Source organism: Chrysemys picta, chromosome 1, assembly GCF_011386835.1.
Source record: "Chrysemys picta bellii isolate R12L10 chromosome 1, ASM1138683v2, whole genome shotgun sequence".
Lineage (NCBI taxonomy): Eukaryota > Metazoa > Chordata > Testudines > Emydidae > Chrysemys > Chrysemys picta.
In genome coordinates, this window is record NC_088791.1 from 200,572,959 (window position 1) to 200,591,994 (window position 19,036).

A 19,036-nucleotide genomic window follows, 5' to 3' on the forward strand; every position below is an offset into this window, starting at 1 on the left:
ACACTGGTATGGCTGCATTCCTGCAGTGTGAACAAAAACTATAGAACAAGTACATTCAAGTAACAAAGAAAGTGTATGAAAACAGCAGACATAAAATAAAATAAAATAAAATAAAATAAAATAAAATAAAATAGAAACTTAAGACTTTTGTCCACTGGCCAAATAAATAAATAAAAATGAGACAACAAAAATATTTCATTTTTCAGCAGCAAATGCATCTCCATCGCACCAGGGGACAGAGCTGAAGGTAGTATCGCTGTGTATGGGCTTGCTTCCAAGTGTAGTGTCAAGCGGAGCTTTGCTATAGGTGGTATAATTTTTCATTGTTGACATGAAAGTAGAATTACAGCTCTCTGACAATGGCATTAGATAGCATTAACTAGAAAGGATTGCTAACTACAGGGAACATTTGAAATAAATGGCTGCAAAGAAAGAAAATCCTTAGGACAGAGGTATGTAGAAATGGATAATGTGAGCTTTGTTCTTTAGGCTGCTGCTTTCATTGTTTAGCCTACAAAGACTTCCTCAGAACAAGAGAAAACAAAACAAACCAGAATGGAGGTAGAGACCCAAAGATTACAGTTAAATTATATTGAAAGGCCCTGCCCTCTACTGTAAAAGATTCCTTTGTCATACTGCACCCCAAGAGTATGGATTGCTGCCTGACTTGGGAAGGCAGGAATCCAAGACTCCAGTCTCCAAGAGCTTTGACTAAATTCTTAAAGCATTGGACACACTATTAAGCAGGAGATACATTGGTCCCAATTCTCTTTTCTGGACAAGTTCTGCTTGGCAAGCAGTGGGAGCGGCAAAGTTGGCATTAGGCTATCTTTTTGCCTCTCCGATCATGGGAGTGTTGGAGGTGGTTTAGCCCATGGTATATAAGTTAGAACAACCTCAGGGCTGCTCAAATTTATTCCTGACTGCCTATAGGTCATTTGCAGCAGCCAGAAATAACCAGACCATGAAGCCTTGTCCCCTAAACTAGGGACTGGGAGATAAGAACTGCTATGCCGAAACTGCACCACTCAGAGGTTCTCGGGAATTCCCAGGTGGTCAGAGATGCTGATATCTTTGGCCCCTTTGCAATAGTGATTATTTCATTTTTAAAAGTATTGTTAAAAAGTACAAAAGATTTCAAGAATCCCTTAGGAATTAAGCATACCAGTAAAAATTTAAAATCCAACTATTTCAACAACTTTTCATGCATTGAAAAATAACGGACCTCTTGAATGTTTTTTTTTTTTTTTGCATAATTATGTGCAAGTATTGTTGCTTTGATGATGTCAGGTGACTGAGGTGACAGGAAAATTCTGATTATTTTTATTTACACTGGAGACCAAACACATTCTCTTAATATATGCAGTTGTATCTTAAGGTTTTATAGTGCCGCTCATCACCATAGTATCTGAACTCCTAGCACACACTGCAGTTTTCCCCATTCGTTTATTTTATCCTAAAAACAAAAATTCTGTTAGAAAAAGAAATAAATTGTATTGAAGAAACAGTAAAAAGGCACAGGATAATAAAATGCCTTCTACTTAGATTTTGTTCTTAAAATAAAAGTAACTCTAAAAAACACCAAACAATCCTAAAGTTGACATTGACAGTTAGAGGTTTCCAAAAGTTAGGGTTGACCCACCGTTTCAAGCTTTTCGGGCCCCACGTATGTTCTCTATAATACACTGGCATACATGGGACAGGTCTATTGAGTAGCAAGGTGTTATTTTTACACAGTCTTTTTTGGCCGGGAGAGGATTAACTATCTGCAGCTCTAACATAAGTACTTTCAGCAGTGAGAATCCCTGTTTGCCAGTGCTGCAAGCTTATTCCTCATAGTAGCCTTATTTCTAGGAATGAATGCACCCACAGAGTTTAGAAGGCATGTGCCTAGCATGACTGAGCAGCATTTTCTAGCTCAGCTACCTGAATCAAATTTATACCATCCCAAATTTTGGGAGCATGTGTTCCATAGATAGGTTACCATTCCCTATAAATGTAGTTGATAATGTTGGGAAAATACTTCCCCTACCTATCCATGAGCTACTGATTTCATGCTTGTGTCTTGCTTACAGCCAATGCTTTGAATTACTACATCTATGCAAGTGTCTGCAACTTCTTTTAATACTCTTGTGGGGGTTTATTTAATTCAAGATGTTTATTACTCTGGCCTCAAAAAATCTGGCCACTCCTTTTTATGGAAATTGCATTTTACAGTGAAATTGGAACATTAGGGAAACCAACATAAAGAAGTCACTGTAAATAAAATGAAGCAAAGGTTAACTAGTAATATTTACCCAATTGCAGTAAGGAAAACTACAGGCAGCTCCACTCCTCTATCAGCAGCCAAAGTCCGTCCCCCCTGCCCCACTCATCCTGCTGCTAATCCATATTCGTTTTCTTAAGAAGAAGCCAATTACACCTTGCTGTTGACAGTACAAATCTTTATAAAGCTTTACATTTTCACTCCAGAGGAAGGGAATTTCCTCTTACCTCTCAGGGCAGCAAGTCAGTTAAAGGTGATGGGAAATGCTTGACACCCAGCTCTGCCTACCTTTCATCTTTCCCATTCACTCCACAGATATATCTTGAGTCTGACATGGAGAAGTAATTAAAACCATGTTGATGCCATGCACAGCTGAGCAGACACGTGTAAAATCAGTACCTGGTACGAACCCAAACACATTGACTTTTATGAAACATCAGAGCAATTGCAATCTGTCTCATGGAATCCTGCAACCGTATCAGCCCAAGGTCAAAAAGGTTCAGCTTTAACTAACATAGATCATCTCAATAATCAAACAGATGCCACATGATTTACACTAGTGTTTTGCTCAACACTTGGACAAAGATTGGCCTTATACTACTGGGTAGTTAACAATTCTTCTCTCCCTCCTTAATGTTCCATATTCAAACTGGTATTTTCAACCTGCTCTTTTTCCAGACCATGGTTATTCTGAAACTAACAGCACTGCCTTAATATACTTGCCAATTACTTAAAAAAAAAATCCTTTTCTTCTCCCTTACAGCCTTCATCTGTTTTGCAGCTTTGCAGGTTTTAAGCTCATCAGGGCAGGGAATGTGCCTTGTGTGTGTGGAAAGTGACTTTCTGGGGGTGATCACAGTACAAATAAATAACGGTAATAATGAAGCTTATATGTTAAGTTATGCCCTCCTAACTTTCAACACCTCTTACAGTGTGCTGGTGTGCTCATGCTCTTCTCTTTCCCAAGCCTCACACATAGGGTGACCAGACGTCCCGATTTTATAGGGACAGTCCTGATATTCGGGGCTTTTTCTTATATAGGTGCCTACTACTCTGCCCCCATCCCAATTTTTCACACTTGCTATCTGGTCACCCTACTCACACACCATAGGGAGGGAAGCTAAAAACAGAGAGCTGGATTCTCCAGTCTGCCAAGTTCCCTGTGAACTGTGTATGTTTTCTAGTTATTGTCCCCACTTTCCCTACTAAGGTGGAGGATGTTCCCTGGGCGTGGGGCAGAGAAATATGGAGGGCTCGGGGTGGGGCTGAGCTCCACTCTGCCTAATCATCCTTTGGGGTCAGCTCTGCTAGCATATACCAGCAGCAGACCTTAGAGTAGACCCCCTGATTCTCTAACTTTCAACCAGGCCAAGTGAGCAGCGAGCAACAGCTAGGAAGTAGTAGAGAAATGAGGGGAGAGTTCACAAGTTTGATGGCAGTTGGGCATTCAACAGCAGTAATTTACATATGCTTCTATCTACAGCGTCTTCTCCCCAGTCACCGCTGTGGAAACAGAACTTCTCCCATATGTCCTCCTTCTCTCATCCTATTCATGCAAGTTTCTGTACTTCTGAATATAGGATAACTTAGCTGCTAAAGTTCTCCAGCCTCCCCAGTACAGTTTAACCAATCCATCACGATCTGGGCTTGTTACATTGGGCAACTGGTTTGAAGTAACATCATAAATCTATACAATTACACATTTTAGCTCTATAGCTCGCAGTAGCCATAATTAGAGCTCCAGAGTCTAATTGTCATATCAGACCAGTTTTACACCAGTGTACTTCCACTGAGTTATTTAATGTGAGAGGAGAATCAGGCCCACAGTATATAGGTTGAAGTCATGATTTAATCAAATTGCCCCCTCAACATGTGACAAACATCCCTTTATGCTTTATAGTGTTTCACTGGACGTTGCCAGTTGGAATGTTTCACACAATTTAAGCCCTTATTCCACTGTAGTTCTCATATTTAAGACAATAAATGTGTCTTACACAGCTGTGATGTATTAGGTGTGGGAAACTTTTATGTGGAGGTAACTACAATGAATGATAACTACAATGGCATAATTGCTATTGTACTGGAAATTCAAACAACTACAGAGCTGCAAAAAGACTGACATGGCACCAGACACATCATTTTTCTCTCTCAACAGGATGACTCCACATGGAAAACCGTCATCAAATACTATGGGGAGCAGTAGCATGAGTTCTCAGAGTACTCTAGGTATTTATTTTCACGCTTGTATTTTTTCCTCACATCAGCAAAATCATTGTACCATGAGTTGAGCAGCTCCATGAATCACTTTATAGGCTGTTTCCACACCAGTCCTGACACTGACGGAAAGGTGAGAGCAACTTTCCAACACACCAAGTAATGTTCCCGTTTCCTCCAATGACTTCTCAGAACAACATCACTTTGACAAGCCAGATATTGCAGGGGCTCATGCATTTAAACTCTGGAGCCAATAATTCATTTACAATCAATGCTTTGGATTACAGGGTGACATGCTGATCCCATTGAATTCCTTGGCAAAAATGTCATAGATGTCACTAAAGTCAGCATTTGGCCATTATAACATCGTTTCTATCATTCAGGAGAATTTCAAAATGGTTTACATATTTTAAATAGATGGATTCCAAGGCCAGAAGGGACCCCTGTGATCATCTAGTCTGACCTTCTGTGTAACACAAGCCATTGAACTCCCCTAAAATAATTCCTATTTGAACTACAGCAGATCTTTTAGAAAAACACCCGATCTTGATGTAAAAATTGCCAGTAATGGAAAATCCACTACAATCCTTGGTAAATTGTTCCAATGGTTCATTACCATAGGACACGCCAATCCCAGGCAAGATAACGGAGTGGCTGATATGGGATGTGATTGATAAAGAATGAAACAAGGGTGATATAATTAATGCCAATCAACATGGGTTTATGGAAAATAGATCCTGTCAAGCTAACATATCTTTTTTTTATGAGATTACAAGTTTGGTTGATAAAGATAGTTAAATATACTTCTATCTAAATATACTTAGACTTCTGTAAGGCACTTGTATTGGTACTGCATAACATTTTAATTAAAAAATTATATAAAATCAACATGGCACTCATTAGATGGATTAACAGCTTGCTAACTGATAGGTCTAAAAATGTTATTGTAAACAGGGAATCATCATTAAGGAGATGAGTGTAGTGGGGTCCTGCACTCACCGGTTCTTTGCTCTATGTTATTTAGCAATGACTTAGAACAGCGTTTCTCAAACTGGGGGTCCACGGACCACTGGGGGTCCCCAGAGGAACTCCAGGGGGTCCCCAGGAGCTGCTGATCAACTCCTTCCCCTCCTTCCCTCAACGCCTCCCCCTCCCCCTCTATCTCCCAGAGGCTATTGAAGCCAAACTGGGAGATTTTAGGTGTTAAAAGTCCAACAGCGCAGCAGGGCTAAGGCAGGCTGCCTGCCTGCCCTGGCTCTGCGCTGCTCCCGGAAGTGGTCAGAACATCTCTGTGGCCCCTGGGAGGGAGGGGGTCTCCGCAGGTTCCCCCACCCCGAATTCTGACTCCGCAGCTCCCATTGGCCAACAGCTCCCATTGGCCAACTGCAGGGATGGTGCCTGTGGGCAGGGGCAGCGCACAGAGACCCCCTGGCCTCCCCAGCTAGGAGCTGCTGACAGAGATGTGCCGGTCACTTTTGGGAGCCATCCGGCCAGACCCCGCACCCCTCACCCCCTCCCATACCCCAACCCCTTGCCCCAGCCCAGAGCCTGCACCCTGCATCCAAACTCCCTCCCAGAGCCCGCACCCTGAAGCCCCTCCTGCACCCTAACTCCCTCCCAGAACCCATGCTTCGCACCCCCTCCCACACCCAAACTCCTTCCAGACCCCACACCCCCTCCTGCACCCCAACCCCCTGCCCCAGCCTAGTGAATGTGAGTGAGGGTGGGGGAGAGTGTGTGATGGAGAGAGCTGGAAGCAGGAAGAGATGGGGTGGGGGTGAGGCCTTGGGGGCAGGGCTTGGAGCTGAGCAGGAGGGTTGGGGGTCCCCAAAAATTTTAAATCGAAATGGGGGACCTCGGGTTGCTAAAGTTTGAGAATCACTGACCTAAAAGAAAATATAAAGCAATCACTGATAAAGGTTGGAGATGACACAAAAACTGGGGGAGTGGAAAATAATAAAGAGGACACTAATTCAGAGTGATCTGGATCACTTGGTAAGATGGGCACAAGCATAAAATCTGAGTGTTAGAGCAGCTAAATGTAAATGTATATCTCTAGAACAAAGAATGCACTCCATACTTTCATGATGACGGACTCTGTCCTGAGAAGCAGTGACTCTGAAAAAAGATTTGGGGATGGTGGTGAATAATCTGCTGAACGTGAGCGCCCAATGAGACGCTGTGGCCAAAAGGACTAATGTGATCCTGGGATGCATAAACAGGGAATCTCGAGTAGGACTAGGGAGGTTATTTCACCTCTGTATTTGGCACTGGTGCAACCTCTGCTGGAACACTTTGTCCAGTTCTGGTGCCCACAATTCAAGAAGGATGTTGATAAATTGGAGAGGGTTCAGAGAAAAGCCATGAAAAAGATTAAAGGATTAGAAACATGCCTTACAGTGATAGACTCATGGAGCTTAATCTATTTAGCTAAATAAAGAGAAGGTTAAAGGGTCACTTGATTACAATCTGTAAAAACATACATGGGGAACAAATATTTAATAATGGGCTCCTTTGTATAGCAGAGAAAAGTATAACATGATCCAGTGGCTGGAAGTTGAAGCTAGACAAATTCAGACTGGAAATAAGGCCTAAGATTTCAACAGGGAGGGTATTTAACCAATGGAACAATTTAGGCCGGGATGGGGTGGATTCTTCATCACTGGCAATTTTTAAATCAAGATTGGATATTTTTCTAGAAGATTTGCTCTAGGCATTAATTTGGAAAAGTTCTATGGCCTGTGGTATACAGGAGATGATCCTGGTGGTTTCCTTCTGGCCTTGGAATCTATGAGTCAATGATTTGGGGCATACCAGTAGAGGGCAGGTTGAGGTCCCTTTCAAAAAAAGTTCCGTTTTTATACCATCACTCTGGGCTGTAAAAACTAGTTGCAAGTATAGGTTTATGGGCAAAATAATAGCATATCAGGTGGGCGTGGGGGAAAGGACTTCAATCCTGTTTACCTGAAGGCTGTGATTACAATAGTAAACATACTTGGACATTTCGTAAGAAAATGACATTCCCTCAGAAGTGATATCTGTGTCAATAGCTTTGTTTATATGCCAGGAATTATGGAGCCTACTGCAAAACCTATTGAAATCAGTGGAAAGATTCCCACTGACTTCAATCTGGTCTGTAATGAGAAAACCAACACCTTGAAAGTTAAAAAAACCCACAGGTCACAGAGCTGAGGGCTTGTCTTTATGGCGAGTTACTGCACTGGCAAGCCAGAGTGTGAATCTACATTACACCAGCTTGCCTCGCAGTAAATGTCCTGTACGGACACTATTACAACACAGTGAAAATCCCTGAATGCAGGTTAGTGTGCAGTAACTCCACATGCTGACGACCCCTGAGCATTCCTGAGGCACTCTGGATGCATATACATTAGCGATTTGATAAAATGTCCCACTGTTGCACTACCCCCAGAGCTAGCAGCGGCAGGAGAGCTAGCATACAGCAGCTGCCAGAATTCTCCCCAGTGTCATCTCATCCTGCTCAGAGCAGCCCTGGATGACACGGCAGTTAGACCCTGTTAGATGCTCTGCTGCAGTAGCAGTGGTTAATGAGGGCTGGCAGGAGCAGCAGTTTGAACATTACAGAATGATTTGCCTGGATTTTAGGAAAGTGTAGCAGCTTAGTTTATGAAGTCAGAAAGGGAGAAGAGGACTGAACTGAACGGCAATGGCTGTGGGACAGCAAGCCGAGGATAATACGCAGCAGAGTCTCTAAGGTAACATGTCAGGGCGGATAAAGGTAAACTAGGATCAATATCAAGAAAAAATGTCTTTACCTTCTATACTATTGACTGTAAGGGGAGAATAATGTCATACAGGCAGACAAGGAAAAGACCATCGACCATCTCAGATAATGCTTATCATTGGCTCAATTTAACTACTGCCAAACTGCTCTTGGGGTAGATTATTACAGTTACAGGGCCAGAGTGATTTCAGTTACACTAGGGTCAGTCTGAAGAACTTCACAGAAGGAAAGGAAAGTAGTCCCGATCGGCACCAATCTAAGTTGGTTCAGAATAGAGTCAATAGAGAGGAAATTGGACGTTATTTCAAAACTAAAATGCACAGCTTGAATAGGAAAATGCCACTTAGAAAAGTATAGGCATTACAAGAACACCATATTATAGGAAAGACTTTTTCATATTTGAAAATGTGTAGTTAGACAGAAATCTAAAGTTATTCCAAGTATTGGGGGGAAGATTCATTGTAAACTGAGGTTGTCTAGATTTCAATCTGTAACTGACTGTGAACAGTCAATTGAGATAACCCACTACCTTCGGACCAGCCGAGAAGTATTTTTTTAAGTATTATAAATTATTAGAATTCTAATATCCACTTATTGCCAAATTCAATTCAATCCCTTTCTTCCTCCAAATGCTCCCATTGAACTAAACAGTAAACAAGAAATTTCTTTTTCTGAATTTTCTTATTTAATCAGTCGGATATTACCATTTCACCACAAACAGAATACTTGCTACCTGTGCAAAGCCAGCTCCAGTAATCAAAATCTACTTAAAATAAAATAGAAAGAGGGCTAATAATGCAGCCAGACTTGTTATAACACATTTTTTTTAAAATCCCCATTAGATTAAGATGTGACCCTTACAGGCACTGAAGGATGTAGGCTGCTTTCCACTGGTCCAACCCTAGATCTGCTCTCCTAATTCAGACATAAGAACATAAGAAAGGTCCATCTAGCCCAGTATCCTGTCTACCGACAGTGGCCAATGCCAGGTGCCCCAGAGGGAGTGGACCAACAGGCAATGATCAAGTGATCTCTCTCCTGCCATCCATCTCCATCCTCTGACAAACAGAGGCTAGGGACACCATTCCTTACCCATCGTGGCTAATAGCCATTAATGGACTTAACCACCATGAATTTATCCAGTTCTCTTTTAAATGCTGTTATAGTCCTAGCCTTCACAACCTCCTCAGGTAAGGAGTTCCACAAGTTGACTGTGCGCTGCGTGAAGAAGAACTTCCTTGTATTTGTTTTAAACCTGCTGCCTATTCATTTCATTTGGTGACCCCTAGTTCTTGTATTATGGGAATAAGTAAATAACTTTTCCTTATCCATTTTATCCACATCACTCATGATTTTATATACCTCTATTATATCCCCCCTTAGTCTCCTTCTTTCCAAGCTGATCTATGACATTCTTCAGAGATCTGCAGGGTTGGGCCTCACACTTATACAGCTATTATCTGCACACTCAGAGGTACTGTGAATGAATTGAATTACCAGAGAATAATTTCTGTAACTGTGATCTGCCTTGAATAATCAGAGCATCTGGTATAAACATATTTAATTATCTAAGTAATTAATTTACTGTTCATTTGCTTCATTGCATAACTAACTATTTAACTCATTGTCATGCTGATTTGTTGACTAATTACCCCTTGCTTAATCCACTGATCTGTTGCTCATGCTTCACCTGCTTGTCTAGCTTCGACGCTTATTCTCTACTCCCTTGTCCCTACCTTCTTCTCCTTGCTACTTTTTCCTTTCCCTATTCCTTCTGTCCTCCGTCAGGGCACGTCTTCACTACCCGCCACATCGGCAGGTAGCAATCGATCTATTGGGGATCGACTTATCGCGTCTAGTGAAGACGCGATAAAATCGATCCCCGATGGCTCTGCCGTCGACTCCGGAAATCCACCGCGGCAAGAGGTGGAAGCAGAGTCAACGGCGGCGCGGCAGCGGTCACCTCACCGCCGTCCTCACAGCCAAGTAAGTCTACCTAAAATACGCAACTTCAGCTACGCTATTCACGTAGCTGAAGTTGCATCTTAGGTCGACACCCCCCACCCCCCGTAGTGTAGACCTAGCCTCAGACTCCTCTCTCTCTCTCTCTCTCAAACACACACACACACATTTTCATCCTCCCTGCCACATTTTCCACTCCATCTATCCACACTCTTGGGGTCATAGGCAGCCAAACTAAATTAGAGCAACCCAGCTCACCCCTGAAAACAGAGAGCACAAAAGTGGCACAAAGACCTTGTAGGAAGTGGAGCTAGGCTGTAACAAAGAAGTGAGGCCCTTGTTTCAAAGGCAGAGATTTCTTTACGATGTACTGAGCACATGGAGACTATTAGCAGAGCTACAAATGGTTCCTCTGTTTAACAAACAACCGTAGCTGGATTGGTGGGGGTGAAAAGATGATTTTGAGTGATATCTGGCTGGTAACTCAGAATGACAACATAATCAGAAGAATTTTAATGGACGTCAGGAAAGGTTACGTCACACAGAAGCTGGAATACTTTATAGGAGAGACTTTGCTAGCTGGGTGAAGGTCTGAATCTGCTGTAAATACTTTGTTGAGTTCTGCAAGTTGTAGATTGCTGAAAACAATAATAGAAACGATGTGCACAATGTAACTAAAAGCTGTCTATATCCTGCCTGTATCCAATCCATTCTATCCCATGAAATAAAAAAAACCATGCCTTCGGTGGCACCTTAAAGACTAACAGATTTATTTGAGCATAAGCTTTTGTGGGTAAATAACCCACTTCTTCAAATGCATGGAGTGAAAATTACAGATGCAGGCATTATTATACTGACACATGGAGAGAAGGGAGTTACCTCACAAGTGGAGAACCGGTGCTGACAGGGCCAATACATGAAGAGAGGAAACTCCTTTCTCTATTTTTTAAAGAAGTACTGATGTGGAGGTGTGTGTTTAAACCGGAATATTTTTACTATAAACCTCCTTTTTTAGAATTCCACAGGGGTGTTTCCTAATTTGGGATGCAGGGAAGTGCTATTCAACTTCACTATAGCATATTTTTATAGAAAGAGAATTTATGGGTTATTCCATTGACTAATGAACTTGGGCTTCAACATTACATAGCAGGTGCCTGAATTAATAATTTTAGTTGATATAACTTAACTTAGCTTCAATTTCTGCACATTTAATTTAGACCTTGGTTCAGTAAGGTCCTTAAGCATGTGAGAAGTCCCACTGAGAGATATATTATTATTTATTAAATATCAATCTTGTTGAATGTGGGTCTACAACAGGAGTGGGTGGGTGTCTACAACAGTTCTGTGGCCTGCAATGTGCAGGAGGTCAGACTAGATGACCATGATGGTCCCTTCTGGCTTTAAAGTTTATGAATTGAGACCTTAGGCCCAGGTTGCTACTAAAAACCTGCATTCAATATCCTAGGTCACAGCAGTGATTGTGACAGGACTGAAGCATATGACACTGACACATCTTTGGAACCGAATGAACCTCATTAAAGTAATTGTACTCAAAATTAAAGCAAACCAATGGGTCAGATTGGAATTCATCTGGTTTTGATAAGCCTTATCAACTGTTGGCAAGCAAAAAGAAAAGGAAAAATCAGACTTATTTACTGCCCTGATAATATTCCATGATTCTGAATCATTCAAATTTAGTCCTATATGCCCTACCTAATATTTCATCATGCTTTAAAAAAAAACGTTCTGAATAAGACTAATTTACTTCTCTAATTATGTCTCACCTAATGGTGTGTCTTGGGAGAGGGCCATTATTTTTTCTGGTATTTACTGCATATCACTGTGTAATTCCCTTGGTAACATCGACATCAGCCTGGCATTCAAAGCAGGGTAAAATGCCTTCGTGCCTGACTGATATCACATGCAGTGCTATACACGTGAAACATTTCATATATCTGTATGTTACACTCTGATCAGAAAGGAATGGAGCTTTCATTCAAATAAGAAATGTCCAGTGCTCTCAAAGCCCACTGCAGCTGCAAAACCACCTCCATATGAAACCCCACTCACATCTGCCTGAATAATTCTTTTTTGATATGCATGTACAGTTTGAAAGGTAGAAGTCTGCAAAATCCCTGGGGTCAAGGAGGAGAGAGGGGATTACATTATAGGTTTTCAAACTTCGTACTATGGGCTCCTTGGCTCATTCTAGCAATTGAGATAAATACACTCTTTTTAATTGCTTGTTGTTTCTTTATATTCACTCAAGTTGATTCTTAGACAGAGGAAATATCCCAGGCCTACTAGCAATCACACTGAAATACAGTCTATTTTGTGCCACTATAGGGAAAGCAATAAACTCCCAAAAGCTTTTAGCATGGCCTGTTTTTCTTTGGACTGTGGCAAAGTATGAGCATCTCTTTCGATAAGAGGGTAGGGTAGGGGATTATGGCGGAGGGGTTTTCCCCAATCAAAACAACATTAAGGAGAAGGAATAAAACATATTTCTTCTTCCACAATTGCCTTTTTCAGCCTAAATAGTCTATTTTTATGTTTTAACACTGATAATAGGAGAGGATTTAGGGCCTCATGCTGTTCATCTGACTCTCCAGAGACTGACGGTAAAAACGAGGAAATCAAAGTTCACATATTCTCATGACTGCTGAAATGCTTCTGTTTGCCAAACTATAATCCACAGGTATAATGAAATTTAAATACATTACACAACGGAGCTACATTCTCCCTTATAGGGCAATCTGCAGTCACATATGTTAAGGCAAAAACAAGACTGGAGCTGTTGGGGAAAATGAGGAAACATAGGTATACAATAACACTAATGTTAGGTTATGCCAAACTGCAGGTTATAGGAGTGACTTAAACAGAACCCTGGAAAGGGTGTATCATTAGTTATTCTCAGGGTCTGACTCTGAGCACAGCTCTCATAGAGCTAGGAATAACATTTTTGGAGAATTAGCTGAAGTGTGCCAAATATCTGAGCTCTTTCTTTGTTTCTAGGACTGCTTCATCAGTGACACAACCAAGAGAAAGAGTAAGGAAAGAAGTGCTCATTCTCGTCACTCTAACTATGGGGGTTTTCAGGAGGAGAGCAGTTGCTGGGTGGGAGTGTCTGGGTTTGGAGGGAAATCAGGGCAGGTACCAAGGTGGCTGAGATTTGCAGGGAAGAAGCACAGTGTGTGTTCAGAGGGATGGGTGGGAGGGGAAAGAGTGAGTCCCAAGGAATGCGTATGTGAGAGGTGGGGACACACACATACTGAGGTGTGTTTGAGATCTGTATGTGGGCCTTGGAGGGGGAAATGAGCAGGCAGACCAGGGACATAAGACCCTCATCCTCTTGGAGGGTGGCAGAAAGCTCCTCATAAATATGTCTCCTTTCATCTGGAAGCTGTTGTGCCAGCTGATTCCCTTTTTGAGTGTTGGGTCTCTGGCCCCTCCACTCTCAGATCAATACAACATGGGGGGGGGGGGAGGGGAGCAGGAGGAAATAACAAGGATACAGAAACAAGCATGAATCTACTACTAAGATGACTGCTCACTCACACAATGGCCGACGCCACGCCTCACCCCGCCCCCTTCTCTTTCTGATGGGTTTCTTCCCCACCCCACTCCTTTGAATAATTGAAATGGTCACATCCCATTTCTATTTGGCTCCTCTCTGCTCCTGTTACCTCAGCCCATTTACTGGAAAATCCAAAGGCAGGCAAAGAGTTTCCTGACCTTGTCTAAAGAAAATGGCAATTGGCCCTGAGACATGGACCTCTCTCACCTCTGGCTCCCCTCAACCCCTGCTGATACTTGGGCATGGGAGCAGCAGAGGTAAATCTTTCAAGCTGTGAGGAATCCACGGTTTGCTTTGCAGGCCAGACCAATGGGATTTGGACCATGTTATGCACTTTTGTGAGGGCAGAGGTGTGTGTGGAGAGGACAAAGACAGTGAATTTTCTGGCTGCTGTTCTTTGGGGAAATCTAGGTAACTTTGTTTCTGCACCCTATGAGTTGGACCCTCACCCCACTTAGCTAGAAAATTCAAGCAGGGAAGCATTGGGTCCATAGCTGTTTGAGATTGTTGACAAATGACTTCAGGATGGAGAATGTCATTGTGCCTTTTAAACGTAGGGTGAGGCCTCTGTTGCAGAAATCTTCTAAGGCCAATGGCCACACTGTTTCTAGCTTTCCCTTTTTGGTGAAGATTGAGAATGTGGTAGAGAGGTAGATCTGGAGACAGCTGGAATACTTGGATTTCCTCAGTGCCTTTTCGCCAGGATTTCTACCTGGGTATGGCACAGATCCTACACTCATGTCAGGGGCTGATGATCTACCCCAGCAATAGACAGTGCCCAGGCATCTGTACCTATAGTTGTAGATGTGCCTGAAACTTTTGATACTATTGATCACAAGGTATTGAGGAATTACCTTTAGTCCCTACTTCAGGAGGGTAGATGGCATTGCTCAAGAGATTCTGTACTGGAGTATGACCCAGAAAGCAGTTTTGAGTGTTGTTCATCTCCCCTGAGGGGGTCTCTTGTGTAGAGTGTCAAGGCTCTATTTTGTCAAACTTTCCCTTGCCAGTGATTGGCCAGAATGGGAGGTGGGTGAACACAAGATGTCATAATCTGGATAAGAGACATGATGCTAACGAGTTGAGGGGAAGAATCTTGACAGTATTGTGGGGCAAGAGAAAGTTTAGCCCTTTGGCTAGGATGTGTGTCCAATCTTTTGTGGGGGGACACTTTTGCTGGCCCTTGAATTTTGGGTGATGTCAGTGCCCTGAAAGCACCTTTTCCCCATTTGCATTTGCTTAAACTTTTTTCAACCTTCCCTCTATGATCACAGTGGCACGTTCTGGATCAATGGCTTTACGGTTTCTGAATTAGATTATTACCAGGCACTCCACTTGGGGCTGCATTTTAAGCTACACCAGAATACTACTACTCCTTTAGGTGGGGTTTACCACAGGGAACATCAAACTTGGATAACTGCACTGGCTTCCTATTCACTTCTAAAGTAAAATTCAAAGGGGAGTGGGGGAAATCCTGGTTCCACTGACGTCACTGGGAGTTTTGCCCAAGGTGCTGGCTTCGGTTTAGACCACAAGCTGTTTGGGACAGAGATTGTCTGCGACTCTGTTTGTACACTGCCTCGCACAATCAGGCCCTGTTCTTGAGTAAACATGAGTAATAATAAATTTGCATTTCCCCCCTAAAATGGATATCTGCATTTTTGTATTCACATTTTACAAGCAAGAAAACTGAGAACGAAGGGGTTAAGTGACTCATCCCGATAACATAGAGAGTCATTGTTAGAGCCACAAGTAGCACTCAGAGCTTCTCTCCATCCTTTTTCATTCCCCCAGACCACACGGACCTGACAAACGGTACATATTCTGCTCTGAAATCGCTGGATAGCAAAAGCAGGCAGATATGAAGGCTGAAGGCTTTGAACATGAGATCTGAGGACTGAAAAGTGAACAGATGTGCATTTGCTATTGATTGCTGCCCCTTTTCTTTATGATTTATGGGATGTTTGAGATCCACAATTTGGGAAAGATGCTATATTTATACTTGGAGATAGACAGAATGTAACTGCTACCAAGTTCAACCTGATTTGATTTCCTCTATTCTTATCTGTGAGGTTTTTTCCAACTTTCATAACACAGGATAGGATACGGATAGGATTACCAGCACATGAGATTAGTCTAAAAATAGATGTACTGTTATCATCAAATAGGAATAAGTGTGTCTTGCCAAGGGAAAGGAAAGCTGTGACATGCAATGCAATGTACACGTTTTTTTCATGATCCTCCAATAAGACAGGATAAACATAGGCTGCCATATATGAGGTTCTGATTGTTATAAATATAGGTGTGGGCTCCATAGCTGTTTATCTAAGGGTTTTCTAAGCACCCCTCATCATGGTATCTAAACACCTATTATTGCTCTTTCAGTGTTTTAGACCGTATCCTTGCCTCAGAGTGAATTAGTTTGAATTACATAAAATCTAACTGGAACCTTTGTGCCCAAAGTGTGAAATGAACTGGAATCTTTGAATTTTGAAAAATGTCTTGTATTGTTTCTTTTTCATCTTTCTGCACCTCTGTACTTCCTGGTTGCATCCAGGACTGATGTTTACAGGAAAGGCTGTTTTGTATTGTTCCCAACCACGCTTGAGCCAGCAGGTAACTGAGAGCATGCACCACAACCTCATGGATAGACAGAGACTCAGGAGCTCCTGAGGGATTTCTGTCTGGGCACAGATTCATGCATCCTGTCTTTTACCCCATCATCAAAGTCCTTTACCCAAAACACAGAGCCCTAACGTCTAGAAGCTGCCCAATATCTGTGCCCATAAGACTTAAAAGTGCTGTTCTTGATTTGCCACTGAATGGTCAATGGTCTTTGTTAGGAATTCCCCCTTTACACAAAAAGATTCCATTCAGCGGGGCATTGGAGGAAGCTGTTTGTGTAGGTATTTATAGTACCTATCTGTTTGCATTGCATTTATTTATTCAGACTTTTCCTATAATTTTTTGTTTCCAGTTTCCCTAGCCCATTATCACTGCAGTTTAAATAAAGCCCCTGTGGGAAGACTGCCCATCCTCTGGCTTTCACTGTCCAGTTTGTGTGCTTATTGACTCCTCCTCTGTGAGTTTCCCTGTAAAGTTTCCTAAAGGAGGGGAGGGTCTCACACACCTACACTCCGGTGGAAGTGCCAAGTACTCTAAAGTCTGGTACTAGACATCCCCATAAACCACCTGCCCTGATGAAAGCCTGAAGCCTGCTGTCTACCCAGAGTCAAGTGGGTGGATGCCATGCAAGAGAGGCAATTACTATATAGTAAAATAGTCAAGACATTTTAAATAATTAACCCCCGTCTTTATTACAGGAATAATTATTCTGCAGATAGGACAGGTTAGGAACATAACCCCTCCCCCTCCACACTCACAACAAGATTAAGATGACAGGACAATTCGATCTGATTGGAAGTGTGCTAATGCCAGACTCTTTCCTCCTACAGGGTTATCATCTCCCTTCCTTGCACAAAACTTGAGTCAACTGGTTTTGTGCAAGGAAGTAAACAGAAGATAGAGAGATGGATCTACCCATAGCCCACAGACAGGCCTGCCACAGCCATTGTGCCAGTCTAAGGGGTAAGACAACAGGGCCCTGACTCATGTTTGGAGTCCCTATGCACTACTGCAATACAAATAACAACAGCTTCAGCTGCTCCGGATCCCTCATGGGGTTGCCAGCCATTGGATTTGCTAAATTGTACAGGTATGGGTGGTGGGTATCATAGGCCGGGGGAAGCTGTGCCTCCCCAAACAGCCAGGCAGGACCTCACCCACACTCTGCCCACAGCCCCTCCCCCCCGCTTCCGCTCGACATGGCTGCTCCCATTTCCCTGTGGGGTGGCCCCCTGCCTGCCCAGCGCTCCAGGACTGGGGCCGTGCCACCTTCTGCGGGATTGGGGAGGAAGACTGGGGCCGAACTGCCCGCTTTGGGGCTGGTGCGGAGGCTTGGGGTGCTCTGGGGCTTAGGGGGGCTAGCCTGGGGTGGAGGCTGGCAGCTGCGGTGGGGCAGGGAGGCTCGGGGCACTGAAAGGACGGGGCTGGGGCTAATCCTCCTTTGGCTGGTAGTTCACATGCTGCCCATGTATGCGGTAGAATCCCTATTTTCTGAGAGATAATAGCAACCCTTTATGTTTGGGATTCGGCAGGCCTTGCTTGCAGGGTGAATGAATGGAAGAGAAAGGTGACACTATAATCAACATTTAAAAAACCCACAACTTTGGATTTTCCTGCATCAACTGCCAGTTTAATTCTTTCAATGGCCCAGCATGCTCCCTCCTGTATGTTCTGCTGCCTACTGTATATATGCTGCCTTGCATATAACCTCTGACAATTTATGGTATTTTATTGACTTTTCCCAAAACACATGGAGTTATCCCCAATAACCTCACTCCTCTTAAAGTTTAATAGAGCATCTACTAAGAAGTTAACTTTTCATTCTGATATATGGTATTTTCCCATACAGTGAATATTTCCTTTGACCAATGGGTATGTTTTGTTAGAAAAATCCCTCTGGGAAAATATGAAGAGCTATAAGAAATGTCCCTGTCGCCCCCACACACACACCCACACCCCCACACACACCCAAACCCAAAGAGATTCCTTTGGAACACTTAGAATCATAAAATATCAGGGTTGGAAGGCACCTCAGGAGGTCATCTAGTCCAACCCCTGCTTGAAGCAGGACCAATCTCCAGACAGACTTTTGCCCCAGATCCCTAAATGGCCCCCCTCAAGGATTGAACTCACAACCCTGGGTTTAGCAGGCCAATGCTCAAACCACTGAGCTATCCCTCCCCCCCCATCCTTTGGTATTAAAGGCCTGGGCTACACTATAAAGTCAGGTTGATGTAAGTCACCTTGCGTTGATCTAGTTGTGCATGTGTTTACCCTTAAGTTTGACTCCCACGGATGTAAGTGCCCGAATACAGTGATGCAGTAACACCACCTCCCCGAACAGCATTGAAACACGGTCAATGTACTGAGTTACCTATGTCAACCCTAACAATCCTCCAGCAGCTCTCCCAGAATGCCCGACACTGACCAGTCGGGTCACTATTGTGAACTCTACTGCCCAGAGGTCACGGAGACTAGGAGCCCCACCCCCTTTAAAGCCACAGCATGTCTGGATTTTTGAAATATCTTTTCCTGATCGCCCAGCTTGTCAAGCACACCTAGCAGCTCTCCATAGTTATGTGCACCTGCCCGGCTGACTGTGCCAGCTACATGTTCCAGACGTGCTCTG

General features: G+C 43.1%; 1 long non-coding RNA gene across 1 annotated transcript in view; it reads left to right on the forward strand.

Moving 5' to 3' along the window:
- Positions 1-19,036, forward strand: part of LOC101936647 (uncharacterized) — a 182,644-nt gene that overhangs the window by 162,031 nt on the left and 1,577 nt on the right. The gene's annotated exons all lie outside the window — the stretch shown is intronic.